Source organism: Mauremys mutica, chromosome 2, assembly GCF_020497125.1.
Source record: "Mauremys mutica isolate MM-2020 ecotype Southern chromosome 2, ASM2049712v1, whole genome shotgun sequence".
Taxonomy (NCBI): Eukaryota; Metazoa; Chordata; order Testudines; family Geoemydidae; genus Mauremys; species Mauremys mutica.
Window position 1 is genome coordinate 23,331,975 of NC_059073.1, and position 15,716 is coordinate 23,347,690.

General features: G+C 43.8%; 1 long non-coding RNA gene across 1 annotated transcript in view; it reads left to right on the plus strand.

Annotated features, from left to right (window-relative positions):
• Positions 1 to 1,420, plus strand: part of LOC123362889 — a 43,056-nt gene extending 41,636 nt beyond the window's left edge. Inside the window, exon 3 of the long non-coding RNA XR_006576625.1 lies at positions 1,189 to 1,420. This is a non-coding gene — a long non-coding RNA (uncharacterized LOC123362889). The remainder of the gene's footprint in view (positions 1 to 1,188) is intronic.
• The last annotated feature ends 14,296 nt before the right edge of the window (positions 1,421 to 15,716 follow it).

A 15,716-nucleotide genomic window follows, 5' to 3' on the forward strand; every position in this document is an offset into this window, starting at 1 on the left:
TCACCCTCTGCCCTGGAGATGTATGCAATCCCTGGCCCACAGCGTTACATAGACTTAATACAATCAGGTTCCCCAAAGATATTGCATGGGGTTGAAATATCTCTCACACCCAGTTCTTTAAATGCTTTGTATCAATAGTGTATAAGCTCTGCATTCCATTTTTCCTTGTCTTTCCCCTAGAAGTGTGTATGGTGTGGTTCTGCTGTTGGTTCAGCAAAGACGGAACACATTACTGAACAAGATCTCTAATTCACAGTCAACGTACAATTAAAAAGCTTTAGCAGAAATGAGTGGTTCAGAGGACTGGTATTTCATTTCACCGTAGGTCACTGATTTGATCTATCCAGCTGGGTAGTGAATTGGAGTCATTGCTGTCTGAAGCCTGTCCAGTGCTCCTCCTGAAGTGAGCTAGGGTACATCAACACAGCAAGTGGCATCCTGTGGCAGGAAGTCTCCAAGCCCAGGTTGACAGGCTCAGGCTTGCAGGGCTCATGGTATTGTACTGAAAATTGTTGTGTAGACATTGTGGCTCGGACTCTGAGGTCCAGCGAGGAGAGGTCACCCAGTGGTGACTATTGTGGAAATCAAACAGGACTTTTTTGTCCAAGGTCAGACTAGCCAGTGTGTCTATACAACCAACCAATACTATTCTCTCGGCACCAGTCTGCTCAACTGAAATTAACATGATGCTCTGAAGAGTATTAACCTTATCAAGCTTCAGAGTTTGCAACTTGCACTCCTACCCACTCTGCTCACTCCCCCACTCTGAGCTTGCAGAGGTGAAAGGAATTAAATGAACCAGGGCTAATATGCTTCTGGTTCTCTTCACTTTGCTGCTGGAGCAGAGCAGTGTGTAGAGGAAAGTGCGGGGAGGGGTAGAACAGCGCTATGGGAAACGGGATAACAGAGGAGATGTGGCTAGAGGGAACAAAGACAGGGAAATGTAGAAAGGAAAGGGAAGGGTCCAAGGGGGAGGGAAGTATGGAGGTGGTCAGTGATCACGCACCGACTTCAGTGGGAGTTAGGCACCTTTGTGAATTCCACCCTCCGTGCATAAGGTACTTGCAAGAGCTCTTTGTTCTGTCTGAATTCTAATTGATCAGCATTGCATAACCCAGACCTCTGCATAACATAACAACTGGTTCCAACTGGCTCATGCAGACTCTTACAGATACAGTTTTCCCGTAGGAGGTGAAGGGGCACTGAAGGAGGAGCCAGAAAACAGAAGAGAAGAAGAGGGCAAAGACAGATGACCAAGAGGGCAAAGACAGATGACCAGATGACATTGTCATTAGAACAACGCTTCCTCAGCTCTCGTCCCCTTACGCCCCTACTCCACTTGCACTACACTGATGACATCTTCATCATCTGGACCCATGGGAAGGAGGCCCTTGAGGAATTCCACCAAGATTTCAACAATTTCCACCCCACCATCAACCTCAGCCTGGACCAGTCCACACCAGAGATCCACTTCCTAGACACTACAGTGCTAATAAGCGATGGTCACATAAACACCACCCTATACCGGAAACCTACTGACTGCTATACTTACCTACATGCCTCCAGCTTTCATCCAGACCACACCACTCGATCCATTGTCTACAGCTAAGCTCTAAGATACAACTGCATTTGCTCTGATCCCTCAGACAGAGACAAACACCTACAGGATCTCTATTAAGCGTTCTTAAAACTACAGTACCCACCTGGTAAAGTGAAGAAACAGATTGACAGAGCCAGAAGAGTACCCAGAAGTCACCTATTACAAGACAGACCCAACAAAGGAAGTAACAGAATGCCACTAGCCGTCACCTGCAACCCCCAACTAAAACTTCTCCAGTGCATCATCAGGGCTCTAAAACCTATCCTGAAGAACAATCCCTCACTCTCACAGACCTTGGGGGACAGGCCAGTCCTTGCTTACAGACAGCCCCCCAACCTGAAGTAAATACTCACTAGCAACTACACACCACACAACAAAAACACCAACCCAGGAATCAAACCCTGCAACAAAGCCTGTTGCCAACTCTGTCCACATATCTATTCAAGGGACACCATCATAGGACCTTACCACACCATCAGGGGCTCATTTACCTGCACATCTACCAATGTGATATATGCCATCATGTGCCAGCAATGCCCCTCTGCCATGTACATTGGCCAAACCGGACAGTCTCTACGCAAAAGAATAAATGGACACAAATCTGACATCAGGAATCATAACATTCAAAAACCAGTAGGAGAGCACTTCAGTCTCCCTGGTCATTCAGTAACAGACCTAAAAGTGGCAATTCTTCAACAACAAAACTTCAAAATCAGACTCCAACGTGAAACTGCAGAACTGGAATTAATTTGCAAACTGGACACCATCAGATTAGGCCCGAATAAAGACTGGGAGTAGTTGGGTCATTACAAAACCTAAACCTAATTTCCACAATACTAATTTGCCCCTACTATTACTCACACCTTCTTGTCAACTGTCTGAAATGGGCCATTCTCATTACCACTTCAAAAGCTATTTTTCCTCCTTTGGTAGCCTGCTGTTAATTGAATTGTCTCGTTAGACTGACCTCACACTTGGTAAGGCAACTCCCATCTTTTCATGTGCTGTGTATTTATACCTGCTCGTGTATTTTCCACTGCATTTGTCTGATGAAGTGGGTTCTAGCCCACGAAAGCTTATGCCCAAATAAATGTGTTAGTCTTTAAGGTGCCACAAGGACTCCTCATTGTTATTGCATACACTGTTATGTCTTCCCCAGAAGTCTTCTCTCATCCACCCACCTTTGCTTACCAATAAAATAACAGTGCAGTAAAATCAATAAGGCAATAGAGGGCAGCACAGTCCAGGAAACAAAGCATGGGACGTGAAGTCAGGAGGCCTAGGTTATATTCCTGGCTCTGATGCTGACTTGCTTTGGGGACACTAAACTTCTTTGTGCCTCAGTTTCCCCATCTGTAAAAAGGGTAATGATTATACCTCTACTTGTAGAGGAGTTGGGATCTATGGATGAGAGTTATTTAAGAGTTGGCGCTGTACAAAGTAAACTGCCAGCAGTTTCTATGCTAACAAAACTTTAGATGAGCCAAATGGGGGAGACTTTTTTTGTTTTTTAATCCAAAGGTCAGCTACCAGTATATGCCATTCAAGTCTTACTATGATAAGGAAAAAGAAGAAGAGCAGGCTATGAAACCACCTTGGAAGGCATCTATACAAATGAGCAACAATAAAGGGACAGATTTTTTCACAATTATTTTTTAACTCCACTGCCTTTAAAGGAGTCACTCCTGATTTACACTGATGTAAATTAGATTAGAATCAGGCCCAAATGATCTATAAAGAAAATCTCATGAAGCCAAAAATGCTCTACATCCTCTTTTGCTGGGAAGATAGAGAATGTAAGAAGGGAAGGGCAGTTTGGGTAAATGTCCATCATGGTAGAGAAGAAAGAGGTGGCAATTAATGATAATCAGATGATTTGCTTGGGGCTGCTGGGCACGGATAGGAATCTGTAGTTCTCTCTTGCTCTCTAGTTCCCACAGTAACACTCTGCTGTCTAGATTCATCACAACTAGTATCATTCCTATAGCTTGCATGGACTAAGCACTCATGAAGAAGGCTGCTGATTACACTACACGTTAGTGCAGGGGTTCCCAAACTTTTGTCCCTGAAGCCCACCTATGTAGCAGCAATAGCCACTGTGGTCCACTATTAGCATGCGTGTGGCTGGGAGAGGGGGCCCATGGGGCGTGCCCAGCCCTTCACCTCAGAAGGGACCAGGATCAGCGAGAGGGCGAAGGGGCCAGGCAAGTGCTGTAGCCAGTCCCTGCCAATACTCTCTGCCTCAGCAGCACACTGAGTGCCTTGAGTTGGTCACCCGGCAGACTTGCCGACCAACCCAGCACCCTGGCGTGCCTCACAGATACCCCCTACCTGGGAACAAGGGAGGGGTTCAGGGCCGGGAAGAGGCAGGTGCTGGAGCCCGGGCCAGGCGTTACCTTGACAGTCCCAATCACGGCATAGTCCAGGCAGAAACGGAGCAGCACCACTGAGCCCCAGTCCCTGGGGCGAGAGGAGGCAGGGCCGATACTCCAGGGGACCCAACAGCCCCAGATTCCGGGATACGGTGGCTCAGAGTGGGAATGGCCGTGAGCAGCTGCCTTCTCCTCACCCAGCAGCTCCTCACCCAGCAGCTCCGCTTCACCCTCTGCTGCCCACTAGGGGTGCTGAGCTCCTCCGGCGCTGGACAGGGGCTATTGCAAGACACCACTCTGCCAACATACACAGTTTGGGGGGGCAACACCCGACATGGCCCCTCAACTCCACCCGTGGCGGCCCAGCTGGGACTGTCTTGTGGCCCACCTTTGGGCCGTGGCCCACAGTTTGGTGTGCTTTAGTGGATATGAAAATTCACTGTTTTGTTTAAAGGGACCCTGCTTAGTTCAAATTTTACCTTAAAATTTAGCTTTAAAAACATAGACAAAAGCTAATATTAATATCAACTTTTTCTTTAATTTCAATGAAAACTTAAAGCAAAAAAAATTACCTTGGCTATCCAGCTAGTACCTAAGACAAAGAGTGAAAATAATTAGCAACTGAGTACAAACAACAGAGAAAACAACTAGTACATTTTCATTGTCTGAAGAAATGCAATGAACGGTAAAGATACGACCCACTAAAATCTCTGATGTGAACCCCTCTCCTCCCAGACTTTGGAGAAGATTTAGCATCTCAGTCCAGATCTAAATCTCACAGCTGGCCCCTACATCTATTTAAAGAAGAATCTAAGCTCCATTGCCCTGCTTCAAAGTTAAGTGGTTTGAAATTCAAGTCAGATGCCATTTTTGCAGCTTGGGCACATCACTAAAAAAAGTGCAAAGTAAATTCATTTTTAAATGTCTATCTGTTATTATACCCTAAATTATTAATTGTAACAAAATAAATATGTTTTTTTTAAATATCTTTATCCTGAAATCTCTTCAATATATAAGCAACAACAACCGTAACCTCTAGGGCAACCCATATTTGTGAAACTGACCTCCCTTAAAGAATCTGAAATCTTTTCTCAAATACTGCAGCGAGTCTCCCTGCCGTGTCATCATTAGAGTCACTCATCAGCAAGTGTCCCCATGATTGAGGCTACGTCCTTTTTACTGAGATGTTCAGAACTTTTTTACGCTAATATAGTATCTAGCGTAACAGCCACAGAACAATCTTATTTCTTAGATGAAGTTGGTCCTTATTAAAAGTATGTGTTTTGGACTTTGTTAAATTCCACTCCCAGGAAGGGAAACTGGAGTTCTTCATTTATCCAGGAAACAGCTAAAGCCCAGGCAATGGCAGTTCCAGCTTCCACATACCACACCACAAAGTGCTTAATTCTAGAGCAGGGTTGGATGGTTTTGGTGATGACAGTAAAGATTCTGCTGTTGCAGTGGCTGGGACCTTAGCCCACTCAGGGAAAGGAGAAAGTGAAGTAAACGTGTCATTATCCCAATTCTCTGTGCCATTAGCAGACGTTCTGTGTAAAGCAGCTGCCTCGGAGCCCCGGGATGTGCATGCTCCAGTAGGAGGCTCCAAAGCAGCAGCAGCTTAATTGAACAACTTGGCAGCCACAGCAGGGCACAGATGGGCATTTAAAAAACTGCCCTTTAATTAACGAACACGTGTGCAGCTATGGGAAATTACAGCTAAATTGGTGACTTAGAGCCACCACTGGGCAGGAAGCTGAACCCACCCAAGCCAGCCGCATATGTCCCTGCTAAACAGCGTCAGAGTTTGGATTTGGCATTTGTAGGCAGAACGTGGTAGAGGGTGGAAGCACTGATGGAAAGGGGACACTGAAGTTTGTGCAGCCTCAGTGGAGGTGTGTGTGGGGGGGGGTGTCTGTTCTGTTCTAAATAGTTTTTTATAATGTGTTCATCACCGTAGTATCTGAGCATCTTCCTGCAGTGCATTAAGTAATGCAGCTACAAATCTGTCATGTGTTTGTTCTCTCATCCTCTTCCCAGGGGGAGAAGGAAGGTTCTCTTGGCCTGCAATGCAGACTCAGCATAGGCTTGAAGCAATTTATGTTTCATCCTGTTTGTATCAGCCTTCATTTTCTGCCATCGGTGCTTGAGCCTCTGCCCCCTCTTCATCTGTCACTGGGTGTGAGAAAACCAAGGAGATTTGTGTGGACAATGGGGAAGAAGGGCCCATTGGAGGGCAGGATGTGATGACCAAGATTACCATATAATGATGATTCACCAGATCCTCAAGTCCTCATTCTGTGGATGAAGTGGTGCTGCCCATTAGCAGGCTCTGGAATTTGATGGAGTCCATGAGTCTTCACAGTTGAATCAGGATCATGGGGCTGTCTTGTTGCCTGGAGCTGGAAAAGGCCTGACTGCTGCCTTAAGTAAGGTGGTGGAATGCCAAACACCGTGGCTGGGTTTTGATGTCCTTGATATAGACACTTAGGCCAAAAATGAGGTCCAGGGTGTAACCAGCCATTTGGATTGGACCAGAGATGACCTGTGAAAGTCTTAGGGAGGCAGATAAAGAGATGAGTTTTTTGACATTTGCACATGTGACCTTTTTGACATGAATGTTGAAGTCCCACCGGAAGAGCAAGCCCTTTGGAACTGTAACATAGTTGAGTCCTGGTAGTGGGTGGAGCTGAAGCAGTGTGTTCCTAGAGTAGTGGTGGGTGTGCTGGAAGTATGGTGGCACCGCATAACAACACTGGAAATAATAATAATGACAATAATAATAGGTAGTGACGGGCCCAGCAAAAAGGAGAGATGTCAATGGCATCAGACATCCACTTACTTAAAATACGCTGTCCATGTTGTCATGACATATTTGTTGCTCTTACCTGCTTTGGGAGAGAGATGGATAGAAAATGGGAAGGGAGACTTCTCTTATCTTTAGTAATGTCTGTTACAGGTGTAAAGTGATCCCTATGTCACTGCTGGTTGTGGGGAGGTGGGTGAGAGATGGCCAGGGAGTTGGAGGACTCAGTCATAGGTGATTTAAATCTCACCTAGGTGTAGTGACTTTTCAAGGAAGCTTCAGGCAAGTGCTTTGAGCTTTAGCTTTGGAGAGACAAGTTTGTGAAACTCTCCTCAATGTTTTAGATTGACATGGAGCCAGGTTCAGAGGTCCCCGTGACAGAGGTGGTGTGGAGGGAAGGTAAATGCCGCATTGTTTCCCCACCATTGAATTTTTCACAAATCCCTGTGTTGGGAGAGCAGGGTTTGTACCTCTGTTTTCTGGGAATCTATCAGAGGCACAAGGCCTTTCGTATTGGAGCTCTGCCTCCGCACCTGCCCCAGAGTTCCCTTTCTCTCAGTCTGCCTCCAGGCAGCTTGGCTCCCAGGGCTTCTCCTGCCAACAGACACCCCTAAAACACCCTGTAGTGGGGGCGTTTGTACAGTGCAGAGGGGGATCCATGGAAAAATTAATGTTGTCTCAGTGCCAAGCATGTGTTGCACTGACCTAAAGGGGGATTTGTAACAATGGGCACACGCAGTGGGCAAACCATGATGCATGTCTAAAGCTGCCAGCTCCCTGTAGCTGTGGCAATGCTAGTCCCATTAACACAAACAATTCATCCACCCATGCATTCCTCTGAGATGCACAATAAGCGATCATTGGAAATTATATTCACCTTAGGACAGAATTCATCTTTTTGTGGCTCCCTAGCCTGACATCTTGAGTACTAAAAATGTATGAGAATAACTCAGAGAACAGATCTCACCTGGCTGGACAAAGAAGAACAGCTTTACTATCTAAGCTATTAAAAAACCCACATCCCTATGCACGCATCATGGTTTTGACCAATGCTGAGACCCACTTCACTCTACTGTTATACATGAAAACTATATTGAAAATTAGAGGGTGGATGGGGATGGTGTTTCACATGTAATCACTTGATTGCATTGAACAAGAAAATTAAATATCTTTTAGATTATATTATTCAAAATAAAGCAATGCTTCACCATTACACAGCATTACAACAAAATAGTGCCTTATAAAACGTACAAATCCTTGAGGCATCCTGTTCTGCCTCAATCTTCTGTGTCAAACTGCCCCCCAGAAAAACCGCCCCTAGAGATCCCCGCTGTATTAAAATGATTGTTGTCCTGAGTGTGACATAAATGAACATCTATATATATTTTTTTTAGCCCTATATTGCAAGCTATCATGACATAGCATGTAGCAGCTCTCATCATGGTTTGAATTTTCAGTATCCCATATTAAACCAAATCAATCATACTGTCAGTAATGATCACCTGTAAATAGGGATTTAGAAGTAGCATCACAATTTTTTTAAATTACAATATTAGGTTCTGATGGTAATGTGAAGTAGTGTAATGATTAAAAAATATAGGCATCATTTTGAATGCAATGATCCAAAAGGTATAATTTCCTTGATCAATGTGTCTGTGACCATATGTGACAAATTTTCCCTCCATGCACCTATTATTCACCCATTTACTTTTCATGACAGCCCTTTCAACTTGCATCAGCTGTTTTGTTTCAGAATTCCAAATGTCTGAGGTCATTTTGCTAATTGTCGAAGGGACTAAATAAGAGGTGGAATCTTGGGATATGGCCAAATTTCTACCCTGACTATAGGGTCATACTCTTCAGTGCTGCTGTAGGCCAAACTGATTGCACACAGCAGGGGGCTTCTGCCATCCTTCCATTCCTCCCCACCACCCACAAGCATTCTGTGTGTCACCCCCACAAGCCCCTCCATTTCAGGGACTCCCTATCACTTCCCATTCTCCTTCCACCCCCTTCCAGGTCTCCCATGCCCCCTACATTCCTCCCTCCATCACATACCATGGGTACTGTGTGCCCCCACATCTCCCTTCTATCTCATACCATTGCTCCCCATTTCCCTCTATGACTTTCTCCCTTCCAGGGTCTGTGTGCCTTCCATTACCTCTGTCCCCCTCTACTATTGCAAACTATTGCATGCTGAAACTTGCAAAGAATTATGGGCATTTCACACATCAGCCTAGGACATTGCAGTGTCTCAGGCCTACCACCGGCTGCATAAAAAGTGCACATTCTCTACAATGTTTCTCTGCAGATGGGTTCCCACCCCCCGTGTGCGCCTGGAAGAATCACAAAGGGCAATGACGGGGACTGTGAGGCATTAAAAATTTTATTATTGTCTAAAGCAGAGAAAATCTCACTCCCTGACTCTGCACACACCCTGGCTCTTCAAGGTCCTGTATTCTCTGTCAGCCTCTCAAATCTTACACAAATAAGTTATAGAGGCTTTTATCATTGTTACCACTGATATTTTTTTACTTATTTATAGAAAATGTAAAGGAGTCGTGGACATTTTTTACTTTGCGAAGTAGTCACCAACCTGAAAAGGTTTAGAAACACTGCTCTGCAGGTGAGTGTGTAATCCAAAGGGACACAGAGTTTGAAAAGATTGAATAGGTTTTGCGTCAATTCCCCTCACAAGATAGGCGATTGTCCCCCAAGAAGAGGGACACATCATATGCTACAGCAATACCACACTTGACCTTAACCAAAAGATAATATTACCCTACTGTCTGGAGCGCCAGGGGTTCCTCTTAACATTTGCAAATACTCTGACTTGACCCCCAGAAACCAGAGCAAACAAAATACCTTCCCTTGGGCCTCCTTATCAGGCAGTACTTCCCCTCCTGCAACCACTGAGTCTGTGTATATAACAAGGAAAATTATATTAAGGTGGAAAGGAACCAGCATTAATATGGGCAAAAACAACAATAATAAATCAACAGTACATGTAAACAAATAATGAAAACACCCCCCCTCATCTTTAGCAGTAAACATTTGCCTTAGTTTCCCCCATCTGCTGATGTGAGTGTCTGATAGACAAAAGTTCCCTTTAACACACCACTTCCCCCCCCCTTCCCTCCACTGCACCTCACTCATGGTTTGTTGTCAGTGTTTAGGGGAGCCCTAGAATTGCTGATTGTCCTCAGGCAGGTTCACCTCTAGGCCCTAGATGTGCTGTCTGACTTCCATGACAAGATGCCGTGATGCCTCCGCTGTGTTCGCTTATGGTGGATGTTGCATCTACACCATCTCTTACCACGATGTTGGCTCTACCGTCAGTTCAGTCTAGGGACTCTAACACCTCATCTAGCTATAGCAGCTGAATGTCTTTAGCCACCTCTATATTACCTCTTATAGTAACACCCCCTTAATATTATCTCCTGCCATAATACCAATTGTAGATTTGCACATACCATCTAACCTTGTCATAAAAACTTCTTTTCCGGTAGCATAAGATAGGAGAATTGTTTCCAGAATTTGCTCAACTCTACTATTATACTGTGAAAGAAGAAAGTTCACAAGTGTATAAAACTCTCAAATAAGCTCCCTAGCATGAGGCAGGCAGCAACATAGATAAATATGCATACATTCACTCTTTCTTCTCTCTGGCTTGTGTCCAAGTTCCTTTACCAAGCCATGCAAGACTGAGACTTTAGTTATAGTGACTTCTCACTCAGGACCTATTCAGTACATTTCTGCTGCCCTTTTGTCATGCAATAAGATAACATTTCACTACCCCTACACCCAAAATTTAAATGATTTTTTTAAAGGGACCATAATGCTCACACTGGGATAATAGGTAACAATCTTGCAATAAGGTGTGACTCATTCTCTGACTCTTTGTCCAGTTCATCAAGGGATGACAGCAGAAATCTCCTCCCCGCTAGAGATTTAGACCACATAGTGTTACAGTAAAATGAAAATGATTCTTTTAAAAATACTCCCCCCACCCATTTTCAGAAACACAAGTATGGACAGAGAGCATATCCAGGTTCTTATATGTCCCCCATCACCACTGTAATATCTGAGTCTCTGTTCGCAGCTGGGGTTTAATCTTTAATAGACTCATAAGCATCACAAATGGCATTCTCTTAGAGTGGACTCCCTTGATTGTTTTTGCTAGTTCTCAAAGAGACGTTCTCATCCTCACTGTAACTCATACAAAAGGAAAGAAAAAAGGATCCTCCTAATTAGCACTTAAACTTGCTTTTGTCCCATATGGAACAGCCATAATTAAAGCTGAGCTGTGACAATTAGTGCAATGCAAAACTTTTACAAGTAGATATCAGAAGTCATACTTCATGATTCTCCTCAGCAAAGTTTGGTGAAATTTGCTTGTTCCCTTGGGGTGGCTAATATGTATCATTTCACAGAGACGTCTAGCCTCCTCCAATTTTATTTCAATAGCATTGTACCTAAGTCTTTAGGCATATGATACTGTTGTGACTTTAGCATAACTTTTACTTTTTTCCTTCCTCAGTAATTTAGAAAAATGCTATACTATTTTCTGCTTTTATTAAATTGAATCCCTCCAGCCTGACTGTTGGAGAATATCTACAGGCTCTCTTAACCATGTCCCGTATTGCTATGCCAATAAATAATTCAGGAATCTTAGTTTTTGAAGTGGGCACTAATTATAGAGCTTAGCTTTCATCTGAAAAAGTACACAGGGAAATTTGAATTGAACGCCTTTCTTTTACTTGAGTTGAAATCTTGGGGATGAACTTTTAGAAGAGGAAAATGTGACTGAAGCCAAAGAACAGCTGTAAATGCTGATTTCAGAATATAAGCCTGATTTTTCAGTGCCTTCCCCTGTGTTTCATCATTTACTCCTGGGCAAATGCAGGGTAAAATGCTATCACTGATGTAAGCCAGGGTCTAAATGAACTCTCCCCTAACATCTAGTGACAAACTGGGGGAAATGAGGGGGGACTTCAGGAGCTGACTGTACAGGATAGAGCTGCTTTGCCAAACTGATCAATTTTGGCTGTTTTGGGTTAAAATTCACTTTAGTGCTGAATGCAGGGGTAATGACATGTGATTATCCTGATTGTATGAGTAAATGGCAGCAGACTATTTAGCAAGCACTAATTGAGGGGGTCACCCTAATTTTAAACTCACTCACTAAGTAGAGGGTAGTGATGCCAAATCCAAGTAAAAGTCAAGATGTGGAGTTCTCATCTGATGGTATGGCCTTGTTGAAAAGGTTCTGTAAGAAATTTAATGCTTCCCCCATCCAATGTGTAAAAACAGAGCTATTTAAATTCTTTGAAAGTCTTGGTTCTTTCTCAGTGATAATCTAATCTAATGTGACTAAACTTTAGACAGTGGCTGTGAAAGACAATGCAGAAGAGGTAACCACAGAGATTATTAAAGAGCTGGTATCACTGAGAACATGATTAAGTGATAGAATCTCTGAACTCAGCAATGTAGCAAGAGGCAGCAGTGATAGTAGCACCCCTGAGAAGCTGCAGACACACTAATAAGCACAAGTAGAGGCATCACTCAACTGCCTGCTCCCCTCAAGAATGGAAGGTGAACCCTCCAAAATGCATCCCCCGATTCTGGAGATGTTGCTGACCTTGGATAACAAACTCTGAGTGGGGTGCAGCAGAGGGAAAAGAGGAGTCATGTCCCTTTTTTAGACTTTCACACCACAAGGTGAGTAACTGAGTCAAAGGACACTGCCCTACGCACGGTAGGGTGGATGTTTACTTGCGGTTTACATGCTTTTGAATCATTGTTCCAGTATTTTCCCAAATTAATGCTGAGTTCCCTCTCCCTTTTAATCAATGTTTTATTTTGTTATGCAGAGGCTCAGGGCAAGTCTACACTAGAGTGTTACAGCACTCAGCTGTACCGATGCAGTTGCACTTCTGTAGTGTGCCTGGTTAAGATGCGCTATGCTGATGGGAGAGTGCTCTCCTGTCAGCAGAATTAATCCACCTCCACAAGAGGCGGAAGTTATATCAATGGGAGAATGTCTTCCACGGACACAGCACCAGTGTGGCCAGCGCTTAGGTCACTCTAACTTGCATTACTCGGGTGGGTGTCTTTTTCACACCCGTAAGGGATGTAAATTACATCGACTTTAGCGGTATTGTGGATCAGCCCTCGGTGCTTGTGAGTGGGGAAGAATTGCCTTTTAGAGGTGCTCAGTGGCGGTGTTAAGTTTTCTCAGATTATGGGGCCAGTTCTGTTTTGTATTGTTGAGAGGAACCCCTAGACAGTGAACTCAGCCCTTGTTGCTGTCGACTTCACCTGGCAGAAGGGTTACACTTAAATTTACAGAGTTTTTTCCCCACCTTCCACAGGTATAAATGACAACACAAGGCACTGAAGAATGAAATATTGTATGTCTGCATGAGTCACAAGTTCATCTTCAAAGGAGTTGCCACAGAGAGGCTCCTCTAACCTTTTGCATTTTTCTTTAGTCCATTGGTGTCTCTCTATATTCCATACGTAGTGCTTTGGAATGGAAAAGTTTGACCTTCTCTGACTGTAGTGCTTTATGAAGCCATAGGACAAATATCTTCAAACTCTGAGGGAAACTCAGAATTGAAACCTTGATCCAAGACCAGTTCTTGCAAATAGCCTCTCTTTTTACACTGTGCCAAACCAAAACCTCAGATCCAAATATTCCTTTAAAGCTCTGAGGTGTTCAAATTAGGACATTAATTTTGCAGCTTGGGTTTGTCACTAAATGTACAGTTTAATGGGCATTTGGTTTTATGTTAGCATTCAGCAACTGCTTACTCTCCAGAATTATTAGCACTTTCAGTGTTCAGCTATTGGCCTGTGCTTTTTATTTATAGAACATGCCAACATGCAGACTTTTATTCATTAGAAACTAGATTAGAGCACATACTGCACTGCATTACTAAGTAGGGTTATCTAAACTTAACTTGTGCTATAGGTGGGTGGAATTGTTATGCATAATTTCAATAAAAATGTGGGTAAATTAGATTAGCCCTAAAAGTCTCCTTTTCCATTACTGCCGTTAAGACGTGAGTAACAGTGCATCACATAGTGTATGCTGGTCATTTTCTATTACACCAAAGCACTTTCGTCCCTCTCCCTGGCTTTCAGTCACGTTTGCTTCACTGTTAGTAACTCCCTAGTTTCTCTTGATGCATCTCAATTGCCTAAGGACTCAATGAACCCTGCATTGTGGGCAGTTTGTAGCTGCACAGTCACCATCGGATTCATAATCAGAATCCATAAGATGCATCTGAATTCATTAGCTACCAATCTTCCCCTGTACTGTGCGAGCAGGATCTGAAATGGCAGATGTAGCCAAGTTCAGGAGTGGGTTCTACTCGAGTCAGCTTTTCCAGTGCTCCCACTCATTCATGTCTGTTAACTGAGCCTGTGAGAAACTACTGGCACCAGAAGAGCCCCTTCAGCCTTGAGCCACAATGTCTATCGAAGGGGTGTCTGCTACAGAAACATTGTCTCAAGAAGCCCAGTGTGGAGCAGTGATTGCATGGGGTGGTTGTAGGTCAGCCCAGAGTCTGGGCCTCTGGCCCTACCCTGTACTGCGTTGGGTGATGTTAACAACAATTTCTCCGTTTGTTTGTGCTGAGATCTGGGGATTTGCTTTGAGCCCCTCTCAAGTAAGAAAGTGGCTCAGAAAAGATACATGTGCTCACAGGCAAATTAATCTTCTCTCATTGCTGAAGATTGTGTATCAATTGACACCCCTTGGCAAGCCCCACAACCAAAGAGTATGTGTTTTGGAACCTTCTTTTCAAATGGCAAAGTGGCAGACTGCCGAGCCAGCTCTTCTCTTGGAAAAATTCGTTAAACGGAGCGTGCTGTCTGGAACCTGCACATATAAAAATATCAGTGTCCTTAGGCAAGGAAATACCACCTGACTAAAGCATGACAAAGAAGCAAATCAACTTTGTAATCACACAGCAATGCTGGAGATCAAGTGTCCGATGGACAAAAACTTTCCCGAGTGCAGATTATGGGTCAGACCATCAGCTTTCAGCCTCAGACATCAAAGTAAAACTTAAAAAGATACAGTGTTGGATGGGTCCATTGTGTTTGGACTTGTCAAGAATCAGCAAAAATTATGGAACTTCTCTCAAGAATGGATTTGAGGCAGCATCAGCACAGGTGACAGAGGAGAATAACCTCAAGCACACATTCTGAAAAGTCAGTATCGGACCACACCATGATTAACGGGGAAGGTGTTTGAGCTGGCAGAAAAATGACACAGTGGATGAGAACAGCGTAGAGACAGAAGAACGTAAGAGAGATTATAAAATGAGCAGACAGATTCAAAGGCAGACTAGACAAGACAAGAGCAGATATATAAGGGCAAAATGTATGGAACTTGAGAATTATAAAGGGAGTAATAATACAAAATGTATGTTCAAATGGTTGGACTTCTTACAAAAGATTTTCCCTGTGATCAAACATAATAAAAGAACATGATGGCAGACTGCCCACTGAGAATGATGATATTAGATGCAGATGGCGAGCTTAGTATGACAATATGTATGCCTCACCAGAGCCACTCGTACTACAGGACAACAGAAAAGAGAGCATGGAGCCAGAGCCATCAATCCTGCGACAGGAAGCAGGGCATGCTATTATGAAACTGAAGCATCAGGGTAGATAATGTGCCAGCAATATTATCAAAAGCAGTTGGTAAAGCAGTACTGATCTTATGTGGAAAATTTGTAATGATGTATAGATGACTAGATATTGGCCAGAGGACTGGACAAAGGGAATTTTTCTACCCTTACTAAAGAAAGGAGACAGAGTGTAGGAACTATCGTGCCATCTCCATATGTCACACAGATGAAGTTCTGCTCTACATAATCCAGAATCGCATGAAATTAAGGGTAGAAGCAGAACTAGCACCACA